Source organism: Panicum virgatum, chromosome 1N (genome assembly GCF_016808335.1).
Source record: "Panicum virgatum strain AP13 chromosome 1N, P.virgatum_v5, whole genome shotgun sequence".
NCBI classification, from domain to species: Eukaryota; Viridiplantae; Streptophyta; class Magnoliopsida; order Poales; family Poaceae; genus Panicum; species Panicum virgatum.
The window spans coordinates 38,329,788-38,344,157 of NC_053145.1; the positions used below are offsets into that span (position 1 = coordinate 38,329,788).

General features: G+C 45.4%; 1 long non-coding RNA gene across 2 annotated transcripts; it reads right to left on the reverse strand.

Annotated features, from left to right (window-relative positions):
- Positions 1-12,149: 12,149 nt before the first annotated feature.
- On the reverse strand, positions 12,150-13,541 carry LOC120654076. 2 transcript variants are annotated; one of them, XR_005666973.1, is made up of 5 exons: positions 13,486-13,541; positions 13,336-13,410; positions 12,716-13,265; positions 12,399-12,638; positions 12,150-12,321 (listed from the first exon to the last, which is right to left on the reverse strand). It is a non-coding gene; the product is annotated as an uncharacterized LOC120654076 (long non-coding RNA). The 2 variants fall into 2 exon arrangements; XR_005666974.1 differs by having other exon boundaries at positions 13,336-13,407; positions 13,486-13,534.
- Between the last annotated feature and the right edge of the window lie 829 nt (positions 13,542-14,370).

Genomic DNA, 14,370 nt, shown 5'->3' on the forward strand with positions numbered 1-14,370 from the left:
TCGAGCCGAACTGTGTTGATGAGGGCGAATGCCGAAGTCATCGCCAAAAATAGAGGGCGAGCCCCTCGAGTCGAGCCAAGTCGACGAGCGTGAAGATCAAAGTCATCATCGCCGAAGGTAGATGGCGAGCCCCTCGAGCTGAACTATGTCAACGACGGCGAAGGCGAGCACCTCGAGTCAAACCGAGTCGACGAGGGTGAAGGTAGAAGTCATCGTCGCCGGAGTAGAAGGCGAGCCTCTCGAGCCGAACTGTATCGACGAGGCCAAAACGACGAGCACCGGACATGACTTGTTCACTAGGAGGTGTGTTGTCGGTCGAAACCCACCGGCGAGCAGCGACGGGCAACACGAAGAGCCGGGAGGTTGCTGGGGCGCTGGCAGGCACTGCTCCCTCGTCGACGGACCGCAATTCCGTCACGCGCCCGGAGGTTTTGTGGAAAACCGGGCGTGCCACCTGACCTATACCCGATCAGGAGGGTGCAGACGTGCTCCGAACAGTTTCCTGCATACAAAGACACGTGTAAACGTAAGTCCGAGCCGTGGTCGGCTCCCCGGGACGACTCTTGCATCGGCTTTAAAGAGCCGATCGAGTCCCGGTGTCAGATGGGATCTAATTGTATCCAGATATGATAAAATAAGCAAATAACTGTAAAGCTGCTTCAATTAAATCTAACTAATCTAATCCACGATGGTAAAAGCTTCACTGCTAGATCGGAACATCCTACACGTGACTAGGCCTAATGAACGTAACAAATAACTGAACCGTAACCCAAAACAGAGGCCTAAGAACTAGCAAGAGCCGATTCCCGGAACAATCCCTATCAAGGCTAAGATAAAGCATCTACTACGCCATCGGATCATCCAATCCGTTTGCAAGGCCTAATCTAGCAGATATTACACAAACTCTTAAGATAAGAGCAAACCAGAACAGATCAGATCTACTAGATATAAAAGAAGCAGGGTGTTGCCTCTGTGCGACTAATTCTATGCGACAAGAACTAGCATGAGATTGAAACGTGACTGCACAGAGACAACGTGATATTCGCAGATGATAAGCAACGAAAGCATGAAGAATCTACTAAAAGACATGCTACGAACATCAAGATAACTAGCATTACTCGCCATCAAAAATGCTTCAGTACGAGTAATACCAAGGTAAAAGCAAGAACAACGCTGCCCTGATCGCGAGAAGCGATCAGGGCAGCATGGGCTTACTTGGATGAAACCCTAGGATTAGGGGTGGCGATGCGCCGAGTGTTGTTGTTTGCGAGTCGTGATGATGCTCTCCTTACGAATAACAAAGGATACATATTTATAGTCCGGAGACTTGGGAAACAATCTAAACTAATCTTGTCCCGATCGGACTCTATCTCTAATCTTAAACTAAATCTAAAGGTACATGGCCCATGTGGCCCAGATGCTCACGCAGGAGCCGATTTACAAGTCTTCTTGATCTTCTGCTTTAAGCCCATCTCGCTTTCGGCCCATAAATTAACCTTGTTAATTTATGGCGATAACACATGCCCCCTGGTTTTGGCAATGATAGTTCCAAAACCAATCCGTCGCTTCATCTTCCCATTAATGCTCATTAAACATACTGCAACCACCAAGGAAGACGCAACGTCTCTGCAACTGGCTCCTCGTAGAATGTGAAACTGCCGATCCGTCTTCCATCTTTTCACTATTTAATCTCACTCGAATCGGCTCTTCTCCATAGCGAAACTCCTTCTTCCTCCTACAGCCAGTAGCGCAGAAACCCCAACTCTCCACCAGCCATGGCCATCTCCTCTTCCTCCGGCTCCAACTCTTTTGGAGATTCCTATTCTTCCTCCTCCTCTCCTCCTTCTTCCTCCCTCTCGGCCTCCTCCATCGACTCCATCCCAGAGAGCCGAGAGCCGACCCCCGAGTGGGACCCGACAGCAGCCTACGAGGCGCTGGCTCCTCTGCACTGGGATGCAGAGGAGTTCGACTTCGGGGCCGCCTCCGAGGAGGACGAGCCCATGACCGAAGGAGAAGAAGACCTCCAGTTCCTATTCCAGGAGGAACTGGAGAGCGATGAAGACGATGCCTTTTCCTGGGAAGGAGCCGACTCCTCCAAAGAGATCGGCTCTTCCTCCAGTGACGACACGGTGGCGGGAGGAAACCCCCACCAATTCCTCAAGGCCCCCTCGGAGGGGAGCGAAGAAGGAAGCAGCAGCAGCGGCGGCGGACGAAGCAGCAGCAGCGCTGAGGACGATGGCAGCAGTAGCGGCGACGACGGTGATGATGACGACGACGATGGTGGAGACGCACCGTCGCGAAGCCCGAAGCGCCGCAGGTGCTCAGACACCTACGACTGGTAGATGTAGGTAGCATCATAAGAATAGGACCTCAAAGCCGAAGGATTGATTCCTTTGTAAAATCGGCTTTCCTTATAATGAACCTTCCTTTTTAATGAAATCGAGTTTCCCCATTTTCGCATGTTTTCATTTATTTCTCCAAAAGCCGATGGCAACGCATCAGGCTTCCATAAATATCCAAGAGCCGACGAAATTCAAACTAGGAGCAACCCGCACAAGAGTAGAATATCGCTTCCAGCTTGAACCGAACTCGACGAACTCTCAAATTCGAGTGTAATTCGAAAACCAAACTCTACAAATCCGAGCAAGAACTCTCCAAGCAGCCGGAATTCGAACCAGAACTCACAGCAATCCAACCCTAAGTCAACAGATCTGAACCATGGCGGATTCTGCAGTTCAGAGAACAAGTTCTGATATCCACGATACGGCAATCCACGGCCTGAAGGTAATATCCGGCCTAATCTTTTAGTTTTCTTCAACTTACTAAGCTTCTGAAACATGACACCGTACGCATATTTCTGAATTTCTAAACTTCAGGTGTCAGACATCCTTTTGCCGCATCCTTCCAATCCAAAATCTTTCTGTCTTGGCCCACAAACCCATGAAAATCCCATAGATTTGATCTCTTGTGAAGAAAATAGGATCCCTTTTGTAAGCCAAAACATTGATTTGAACCTCTGGGCCGACTGCTTAAGAGCCTGGCCTAATCCTCCTGAGAGCTGGATCACATGGTACAACAGAGTAGCAAAAGCTCACATGCCCTTGTGGCAAGATTTAAACATAGCCGATGCACTTAGTTTATCACTATCACCTCTTGACAAAGATGAAAATCTTCTGAAAACCATCGGCTATTTCTGGTCTGATGCTCTGAATTGTTTCCTCTTTGGTCATGGACCCATGACTCCTACTCTGCTGGATGTTACCATGATCACTGGACAAGACATTAGCTCTCCCAATCCTGCTGCTCACAAAATGGCAGAAGTCCCCTTTAAACTTTCTTCCAAAGCCAACTGCACAAACTGGGGTACTTACATGAGTCAGCACATGAAAACAAAAGGTCCAGTGACTGAGAAAGAATACACAGCCTTCTTAAATCTTTGGTTAGAGCACTTCATCTTCTGTGGTCCTTCTTTAGCTCCCACTAAGAACTATCTTCCCTTGGCCTATCACCTAGCCCATGGTAATCACACCGGCCTAGGCAAACTCTTCCTTGGAGAAACCTTCAGATATCTCCATTTGATGACATCTAATTTACTTAACAAAAAGAAATTGAGAACTGGAGGCCCTTGGTGGTTCATTCAGTTGTGGGCACAACTGTACTTTCAGCACCATATTCCCAACATCCAAGGCCTGACCAAGAACTCTTTCCCTGATGAGAATGGCAAACCAATTAGATGTACTAGCTACGGCCAAGCTTTGTTCAGTCTCCCTGGCAGTAAACTGAATTCAACAGATGCAGCAAACTGGTTTAGAGTCTTCTACAAAGGACTAGACAATCCTCTCTACTTCCCGTTTACTGAATCTGAATCCTTTGAGAACCCAACTGCCTTTAGATTAGATAACTTTACCGATGACGACAGCACTCGGCATCTATATTCTCTAATGATTCGACCTGGCTTCCTCCCCGTTGGCATCAGCACTTCTAACAGAATTATCAAGCCAGGTTATGAATCTTACCAACCAGTTATAGTAGCTCGGCAATTTGGCCTAGAACAGGTCCCTCCCCACTTCCATATTCACCACTTGGTGGAGAGCAGAGCCGATCTGCCTGACGGTCTTACCAGTTCAAGATGCTACAGCATGTTTGATGACCTCCACATTCCAATACCAGCCGATTTATCTTTCACTTCTTCATCAATCGGCTTTGATACCTGGTGGAAGATGTGGAAAACTCATGTCTTCAGAAAAGCTCTAGGTCCTCGACTGCAGCAAATTGATCCTGAATATGTAATCCCCGAGGAAGAGGTACTGATTCTACGCATTTATCCTTTTAAATCCTCTATTCCCTTCTCTTGGCTTAACCTGCTCATCCTATCAGCAGCAACAAGATGGTCCAGAACCCATGACCAGTACTGGGGAGCCATTTCACTTTCTTCCAACTGCTCCTGATGTACTCTTCTGCAAAGGATCACCACCAATGAAGAAAGTGATAATGACTGTTCAGCTAGACTTACTTCAGTCGGCTTCCAAACGAAGACAAACTTCTGCAAGCGTTGCCCCCCGAGTCTTGACCAAGAAAAGGAAGATGATCACAAGGCGAGTGATCAAGAAACCAGTACCAACTCCTCCGAGTCCATCAGAGTCTAATACCAACCAGGTAACTCATCATTCAAAATCTCCTTCTTTGTTTCATACATATATGCTCTGGTTGACTGTAATTCTATTTCCAGGATGCAGCCGAAAACATCTCCAATGCAGAAAGCCCGGAACAACACGAGATGGATACAACTCCCGATGCTCTGATGAATACAAGCGAGGAACAAGCCGATGCAGCAAATGCTCTTGATGTCAACACCAGCTTTGATAGGACGATTGCTCCTGAACCATCCAACACTTCTTCTTCAGAACAGGTAACATTACAAAAACCAATTCTGAACCAGCCGATAACTCCATAAATGCGTCCTGCACTAACTCCAGATGTGCCCATAGAGTTTTGATATTTCAGGTTTGCTTTCCTTTGACCCTGCATCAATGGGCCTAACTGTCCCTGGAACAAAAACACCTTCCTTACAGCAATCGGCTAACTTGGCACATCAGCTTCAACTCATCAAAGACCACCTATTTGCTCTGATCAATGATCTAGTTGATGATTCCAGCAAGATAAAGAACATCTTCGAGCAAATAGAATCCCAACTCCCGGAGCCGTTGCAAATCAAACTCTGGTCAGCCAGCAACCTTCCATTCTTTCGGATAGAAGTCAGTAAAGCGCAAGAAAGGATGAAAGCACGTCACTCTCAAGCTTCTCTAAAAGCTGATATTACCCAAAAGTGCAAGGCTCTTAACTAGAAGAAGGCAACTCTAGATATCAAAGCTGACGTGTCTGCCAACACGAATCGACTCGACCTCCTGAATAAAGAACTGGCGGAACTCGAAGAAAAGGTCCGCATTACCAAAGAACTCATCCAGGCCAAGGAAGCGTCCATTGCAAACTCCAAACAAGAAACCAGGAAATATCCAAGCAGATACAAGCAGAGTTTGCAGAGATCAGCACATTGAGTCGGCAGATAGTTACAGGCGATGACAAGGATGACGAAGCGATCGTAGCACGAGCAGACGCCGTCCGTACTGAAGCCATCCATGCCACAGAGGAATTCCTGAACCAGTAGATAGGCTCAAGAAACAATCAGTACTGCCTGTTAACCTGAAACTTGTACTTGTTTAAAAACATCTTAAGTCGATGGTTTAACATCGGCTATCTCTCTTTACCGGCCAACTCAATGTGTTGGCCTATCATCATCATTTTTTTTACCGGCCAACTCACCGTGTTGGCCTGTTATCATTTTTTTTTGCGGCCAACTCAACGTGTTGGCCCATTACACCGCAGCCAGATGGATCTCATCGGCTTTTCTTTACTCGCCTTCCCACATGCTCGGGAAATACTTTTTCAGATGCTGTCCATTGACAGCAACAGGAAACTTGACGCCGTCCAATTCCTCGAGCATATACGCATTCCCAGGCAAAACCTGATCAACCTTGTCCGGACCATGCCAAGTTGGAGACCATTTACCAAACTTTTTGTCTTTAGTTCCCAATGGCAATACTGCCTCCCAAACCAAATCTCCCACCTGGAAATCCTTAGGCTTGACCTTTTTGTTGTATGCATGAGCAACTTTGGCTTTGTTCTCTTTGATTTTTTCCAGCGACCAAAGCCTTAGCTCTGTTAGGTCCTCCACATTATCATTCATCAAGGCTGCATACTGTTCAGCAGATAGATCATTCTGAAACTCAACGCGCCTTGATCTAGCCGTGATTTCCCATGCTAGCACAGCGTCTTGGCCGTAGACTAAATGGTACGGCGACGTCTTGGTGGACCCATGACACGAAATACGATATGCCCACAAAGCTTCTGACAACACCTCATGCCAGCGCCTAGGATATTTATCGATCTTTCTTTTTATGAGTTTGATGAGGCTCTGGTTGGATGCTTCAGCCTGTCCATTAGCTTGGGCATAATATGGAGATGATCTGATCAGCTTAATCCCCATGTCATCGGCGAACTTTCTGAACTCCTCCGATATAAAGACCGATCCTCCATCGGTCGTAATGGTCTGAGGGATCCCAAATCTGTGAATGATGTGTTCTTTGACAAAACTGATCACATCTCTTGACGCCACTGACCTCATGGGTACTGCCTCTACCCACTTTGTGAAATAATCTGTGGCAGCTAAGACCCATTGGTGACCCTTGCTAGACGACGGGTTGATCTGTCCAATCATGTCCATGCCCCAACCTCTGAATGGCCAGGGTTTGATGATAGGATTCATCACTGATGCTGGCACTATCTGAATTCTACCAAACCTCTGACATGCTTGACATCCCTTGTAATATTTGAAACAATCTTCAAGCATAGTGGGCCAGTAATAACCCGATCGCCTAATCAGCCACTTCATCTTATGAGCCGATTGGTGAGTACCGCAGGCTCCTTCATGAACCTCATGCAAGAGCCGATTTGACTCTGAAGGTCCCGGACATTTGAGCAGTAGTCCTTCCAAGGTCCTGTAGAACATGTCATCCCCCATCAGAACGTACTTCATGGCCTTGAGTCTTATCCTTCTGGGTGCCCCCCGAGCCGAATCCTTCAAATAATTGAAGATATCGGCTCTCCAGTCTCCAGGTTCAAGAAACTGAACCTCCACGTCGACTCCATCGGCTGTCTCCTTGTAGCCAGAAGCCATCTGTGCCAAATCATTGGCTTCATTGTTCAGAGTCCTGCGTATCCAGTGGAAATTGATGTACCTGAATCGTGACATCAACTCACGGCACTGCATCCATATCGGGAAAAGAGCCTCGCTCTCACACCTATATTCCTCCATGAGCTGAGAAATCACCAGCTTCGAATCTCCAAAAATTTCCACTGCTTCTGTGCCGGCTTCGAGAAGCAATTCCATCCCTTTGCGAACGGCTTCATATTCCACCAAATTATTGGTGCACGGGACAGTCATTCTGATGGAGAAGGAGTAAGTCGCCCCGCGAGGCGACACCAACAGAATTCCTACACCGCACCCGTCATCACAAGCCGATCCATCAAAGAACATAGCTCAAGCACGAATAAATAATGCAGCAATATCAGTACTGATCATGTCCGCAACAAGATCCGCCAGTGCTTGTCCTTTGACTGCTTTTGCAGGCTGGTACCGGATATCAAATTCTGACAATGCAAACATCCATTTTCCGAGTCGGCCTTTAAGGACAGAGGCCGACAGCATATGTTTTATGACATCCGATTTGCATATGACAATTGTTTCCGCCGAGAGCAAAATATGGCGAAGCTTCGTACATGTGAAGTATAAGCAAAGACAAAGCTTCTCGATTTCAGGATACCTGGTCTCGGTGTCTAACATGCGTCTGCTGAGGTAGAAAACCACCCTCTCTTGGCCATCATGCTTCTGGACCAGCACCGAAGCAATGGAAGTGTCACCCACGGATAGGTACACATAGAACGGCCTATCTTGCTGAGGAGGAACCAATACTGGAGGCTTTGACAAATATTCCTTGATTTCATCGAAAGCTTGCTGCTGTTCTGCCCTCCAGCGAAACTCATCATCGGATTTAATCTTCACTAAACCCATAAACGGCTCAATGCGCCCAGACAGATTAGAAATGAATCGCCTGACAAAGTTAATTTTACCGATGAGTTTCTGCAACTCTTTCTTCGTAGTAGGTGGTTTCATCGTCTTCACAGCTTCTTGACTCTTTAGGCCCATCTCGATTCCCCGTTCATGCACCAGGAATCCCAGAAATTGACCGGCCGATACACCGAAGGCACACTTCTTTGGATTCATTTTGAGTCCAAATCTTCGAGTTCGTTCTAAAACTTGGCGCAGATCTTCCAGATGCCCCGCAGCTGATTTGGACTTGACCACGACGTCATCAATATAAATCTCTACCAGCTTGCCGATGAGATCATGAAAAATGTAATTCATAGCACGTTGGTACGTAGCACCGGTATTTTTCAGTCCAAAGGTCATAACCAAGTACTCGAACAAGCCAACTGCGCCTGGCACCCTGAATGCGGTCTTGTTCACGTCTTCCGGAGCCATGAAGATCTGGTTGTAACCGGCATTACCGTCCATGAAACTCATCATTTTGTGGCCAGCAGCGGCATTGATCAATGTCTCTACAACAGGCATTGGGTATTCATCCTTCGGAGTTGCTCTGTTGAGATCTCTGAAATCGACGCAGACACCATCGGCCATCTTTCTTTTGTACCGGCACCACACTGGAGATCCATTCTACATACCGACACGGCCTGATGAACCCAGCATCCAGCATCTTCTCCACCTCTTTCTTAACTTCTTCTAGGACTTCGGCCTTCATCTGACGTGCTCGTTCCTGAAATGGCCGAAACCCTTTCTTGAGCGGGAGCCGATGCTCGACTATGCTTCTATCCAGTCCGGGCATCTCGGTGTAGTCCCATGCAAAGCAGTCCCGGTATTCTTTTAGCAGTGCAATCATCTCCTCTCGCAAAGCCGGATCCAACTTTTTGCTGATAAATGTCGGCCGTGGCTTATCCCCAGGACCGATGTCAATCTCTTCCAAATCATCAGCTGATGTGAACCCGTATCCGAGTTTGCCGTCGTCTGAAAAATCAGCTGCGAACGCAAGCGAGTCTTCATCATCCGCAACATCAGCGGCAAACACAGGGAGATGACAAGAAAAATTATTTGGCCAACCGCGTGGGCTGGCCGCTTCTATACTTTCATTATCATTCGAAACCAAATAGTCGATGAGTGGCCAACTGCCAGAGCAGCCCATCATGTGTACATGATGTAACAATTCCGACCAAAAACAGAATTTTTCTATCTTTCGGGGCCGATCGCCAGGACCGGCCTCTCTATTTTTATTACACCCCGTGGCTAGCCAGGGTGCATCTACTCTGTGAGGCCAGTGGATAAGACCAGCCTCAGTCCGTTTTTTGTCGCCTCGATCCGATCACAGTCTTCAAGGGCAATCCCCGGGATCGGCTCTTGTCCTTCTGCATCCCAAGCGTGCATATCCGCGACGGAGACCTCGCTGGAATCGTCTGCAGGGACCACTTCTACTTCATCGCCATCCCATTGGACAAGGTACTGATGCATTGTGGAGGGGATACAACAGTTGGCATGAATCCAGTCCCTTTCAAGCAGCACTGTGTATGTACTCTTGCTGTTAACGATAAAGAACGATGTTGGTACAGTCTTGCGGCCCACTGTCAGTTCCACATTAAGAACCCCCATCGCCTCCGATGGCTATCCATTGAAGTCATTAAGCATCACATTGGTCTTGATCAGATCAGCAGAAGAACGACCCAATCGGCGCAGCACAGAGTATGGCATCAGGTTGACCGCGGCACCAGTGTCGACCAACATCCTGTTCACAGGCTTGCCGTCGATGAAGCCCTTGAGATATAACCCCTTCAAGTGTTTGTAGCTCTTCTCCTTGGGCTTCTCGAAAATGATTGGCCGTGGGCCGAGATCCAGCTGCGCGATGGCCAGTTCCTCCGGCTGGGGTGCTCGAAACTCCGACGGAAGCACGAACACCATGTTCACATCAGCCGATGGCTTCTCATCGGCTTTTGTCTGCTTGGGGCGCCACTCCTTCCTTGGGGGCGCCTCTCTTCCCTCTGCGGTCGCCTGACTTGCTCCGCGAGATCCGGACGCGCTTTCCTCAGCACGTCAAGATACTTTGCTTCTGCCTCTTCCAGATTGCGCAAGCGCTGAACTCTGCGCTTCTGCGACCGATTGAGCCCGTCAGGACACCACCGTGGGCGATGGTACCTGTCTTCTTCCTTTGGCTCGGAATCACCCCTGGATGGGCGCCTCACGTGGTCATCCTGACGCGTTCCGGGCCCCAAGCGCCGGAACACTAATGTCTTTTCCTGCTGGTGTCCTCGAGCCCTGCACTCCAAGTAATCATCTATAGTAGGTAATCGGCTCATGCCGGAATTCCAACAGAGGCCTAAGAACTAGCAAGAGCCGATTCCCGGAACAATCCCTATCAAGGCTAAGATAAAGCATCTACTACGCCATCAGATCATCCAATCCGTTTGCAAGGCCTAACCTAGCAGATATTACGCAAACTCTTAAGATAAGAGCAAACCAGAACAGATCAGATCTACTAGATATAAAAGAAGCAGGGTGTTGCCTCTGTGCGACTAATTCTATGCGACAAGAACTAGCATGAGATTGAAACGTGACTGCACAGAGACAACGTGATATTCGCAGATGATAAGCAACGAAAGCATGATGAATCTACTAAAAGACATGCTACGAACATCAAGATAACTAGCATTACTCGCATTTAAAAACGCTTCAGTACGAGTAATACCAAGGTAAAAGCAAGAACAACGCTGCCCTGATCGCGAGAAGCGATTAGGGCAGCATGGCGCTTACTTGGATGAAACCCTAGGATTAGGAGTGGCGATGCGCCGAGAGTTGTTGTTTGCGAGTCGTGATGACGCTCTCCTTACGAATAACAAAGGATACATATTTATAGTCCGGAGACTTGGGAAACAATCTAAACTAATCTTGTCCCGATCGGACTCTATCTCTAATCTTAAACTAAATCTAAAGGTACATGACCCATGTGGCCCAGATGCTCACGCAGGAGCCGATTTACAAGTCTTCTTGATCTTCTACTTTAAGTCCATCTCGCTTTCGGCCCATAAATTAACCTGTTAATTTATGGCGATAACAAGGTGCTAGTCCCATGGCCCGACCATAGCCCCTCTTGGCCCGGGTTCATGGTGGAGGCTGCTTGGGAGTGATGAAGCCCATTTAGGACGAAGGTCTGACTGATGAAGCCCGTGTCTGAACAAAAACACATTACAGATGAAATAAATATTATTCCAACAGTAATATGAGTGCCGGAGATAGAATTTCACCACTCTGAAGCTGACTGTTAAGTCACCTGCACAAATATGTCATTTCATTTCACATTTATTACGATGCCTTCGGCTTTCTAGCTCGAAGGGATTCCAACTTTGCCTTCGGCATTACGCGCGACAGGACTTTCGTTGCCTTTGGCATTTCGCGCGACAGGACTTTTGCTTACCTTCGGCATTTCGCACGACAAGACTTTCATTGCCTTTGGCATTTCGCACGACAGGACTTTTGCTTACCTTCGGCATTTCGCACAACTGGACTTTCCTTGCCTCACTACAAATTGACACCCCCTTTTGCAACGCAAATATGCGTTGCTAAAAGTTCATATATACGTTGGTAGGGTCTATACCAACGCATCTTGTATGCGTTGCCTAAAATGGCGTTGCAAGGATCTATTGCAACACTTATTTATGTGTTGATAACATGTAGTAATAACCGTTGCAAAGTTGCAACGCATAATATTTGATCATGGCAACACTTATATGTGTTTGTACAGACCATGTGTGAATAGCCTCTATGGTTTGTTGTAACGTATAGATTTAGTTTATTGCAACACTTATATGCGTTGTATGGATTAAACCATTCGTTCATTAATATTATATAATTATTTATTTATGAGACAACAATAGATATTATATTGTACAATTTAATAAAAAATGCAATACCATCCAACATAAAAATAAGCACACTGAGCCATATATATATATTATAAATAATTTGTCGCATTACAAAGTACCATCTAAATTCATGACACATTTTTTTTACAGAGCACATGTTACTATGTGAGCAAATATGAAACATATAAAAGATCCCTCTTAGCATACTAGTTGTCCTCCTTTCTCCTTCCTTCACCTCAGTCAAGCGTTCCTCTGCTGTGATCATATATCTATCTTCTCGATCTGCAAATGAAAATTAAATTAAATAATATGACACACATGAGAATTGAAATCTCAATGGGTTATAGAAAAGACCGTACAAAAGTTGAAGGCCATGCAACATGGGCTCCTCCTTCTACATCTCTAAGAACCTTGTAGTTTTTGTATGGTCGTATCAATGGTTCATCTTCTACCATTACAAAACTAACAGAAACCATCCAAAATTCTTTGCCTAGCTGAACACCATCAAGTTTCTGTTTTGGATCACAACTCACTAGTTTACCCATTGCAACAGTCTTGTTTCGATTTTTCCATCTCTGTAAGTATACTTTGGTGCCAACCTGGTTCACAAATATATGCATACAACAAATAAGCACATAATAGATCATAGTCTGTCTAAGAAATTGAATAATCATACCTTCATTGTATTGCCAGTTGACAAACTTGCTGTACCACGATGATTCTTCTACAAAAGTATATATGGGGATTCTTAGACTCCAGTTGTAAGAACAATTAAGAAAAGGATAAAATGAAGTTTTAAGCGATGTGTCTTATACACTAGCAGGTACCGATGCACTAGGCCTTTTTGAGATCTTGTTCAGCTGGTAACAAGTCAAAATCGATAACTTAGTTGTGGAAAATAAGCTAACAAAAATATCAATGCTAGAAAGATATTTATTTGGTACTGAGATGCTTCAAAAATTGAGGGAGTAGCATATGTTTCCTTTGAGACAACCTGTAATATGTGCTTGTTTAATACAACAATTTGATAAAGTTCATAGAACAGTATACTGCCATTCTATTAGAAAACTCAGAAAGCAGTGGCAATAACGGTATTTAGCAACATGAACAGAATATATTGCTTTGCATCCATGTGTTAAGTTTGGTGTGCAAACCTTATCGTTACTACAATTATCTCTGTAATATGCTGGCAGATCCTCATTCTCCACATAATCATCTTGCTCCGTCTATAGTGAATAAGAATAAATTAATATATTCTTTCACCAACAAAATCTACAGGCAGTGCTTCATGAATACCTGTAAGCTAATATTTATTGTGGCTGGGGTAGATGAGTCCGAATTTGTGGTTCCATATGAGTGCTCAGCCACCTTCTTTACAGAGGAACCAAAAGAATATTTAACCAAAATACCTTATAATGATTCATCACTGAAAAATAGCTTCCTTACCTGTTTCTTTGAGCTAAGAACATCTATTTTTCTCTGCATCATAAGATTTTACCTCTGCAAGCATAAGTCACAAGTCACAGTTAAAGGACAACATAAAATTCTAGTTAAAGCGGCAACCATTACTAGCTTTCCAGTGCCAAACATAGTAAAACACTCTCATCCATACCTTCTGTACATGACTAAGGTATTCGTAATCTGGCTGCAGATCATCATCCTCCACATTGTCAGCATGCCCATTCTGCGATGAAATAAAACAAATAAATCTTTGACATAAATCTGGTATGCAAAATCCAACTCAATTGTACCATTGTATCATTCAGTGGTTCATCCATGCTGAAATCCTGGAAATTTTGAGGGTCACTATATACTCGCTGTCCATCCATGCTAGAATCTTGATTTTGAGGGTCACTATATACTCGCTGTTGATAGACAAATAACTACAAATTAGAACCAACTATTAAAAAAATTTATAGTATATTGTTTTTCTTGTCAATTTTTAAAGGGGTACGTACCTTTCGTTTCGTATTTGGCACATCAGCACAATAGCCATCTTTAGGTGCATAGACAGGATCAACTAAACATCCCTATGTCAAGGAATCAGAAGGTTAGTGTAGGAAATGCTTAGAATTGAACTTTTTAAAATTTACCTGTTGGGTATGTTTTTGCAGCTGTAGTATATTGGCATCTTGATTCCGGACACGCTGCCCAAGCTTCTCCATTTCAAGTCTCAAAGATACTACATCTTCACTTGATATTTCATCTAGTGAAGTCAAATTTATACTCTTAAGGCGCTTTGAAGCAGATGCGCCAAACACTTGATTAGGATTTGGAACAAGTCCCAAGCCATGCACGTGGCCAGGCTTTTCTTCTCCTAATATTTTACTA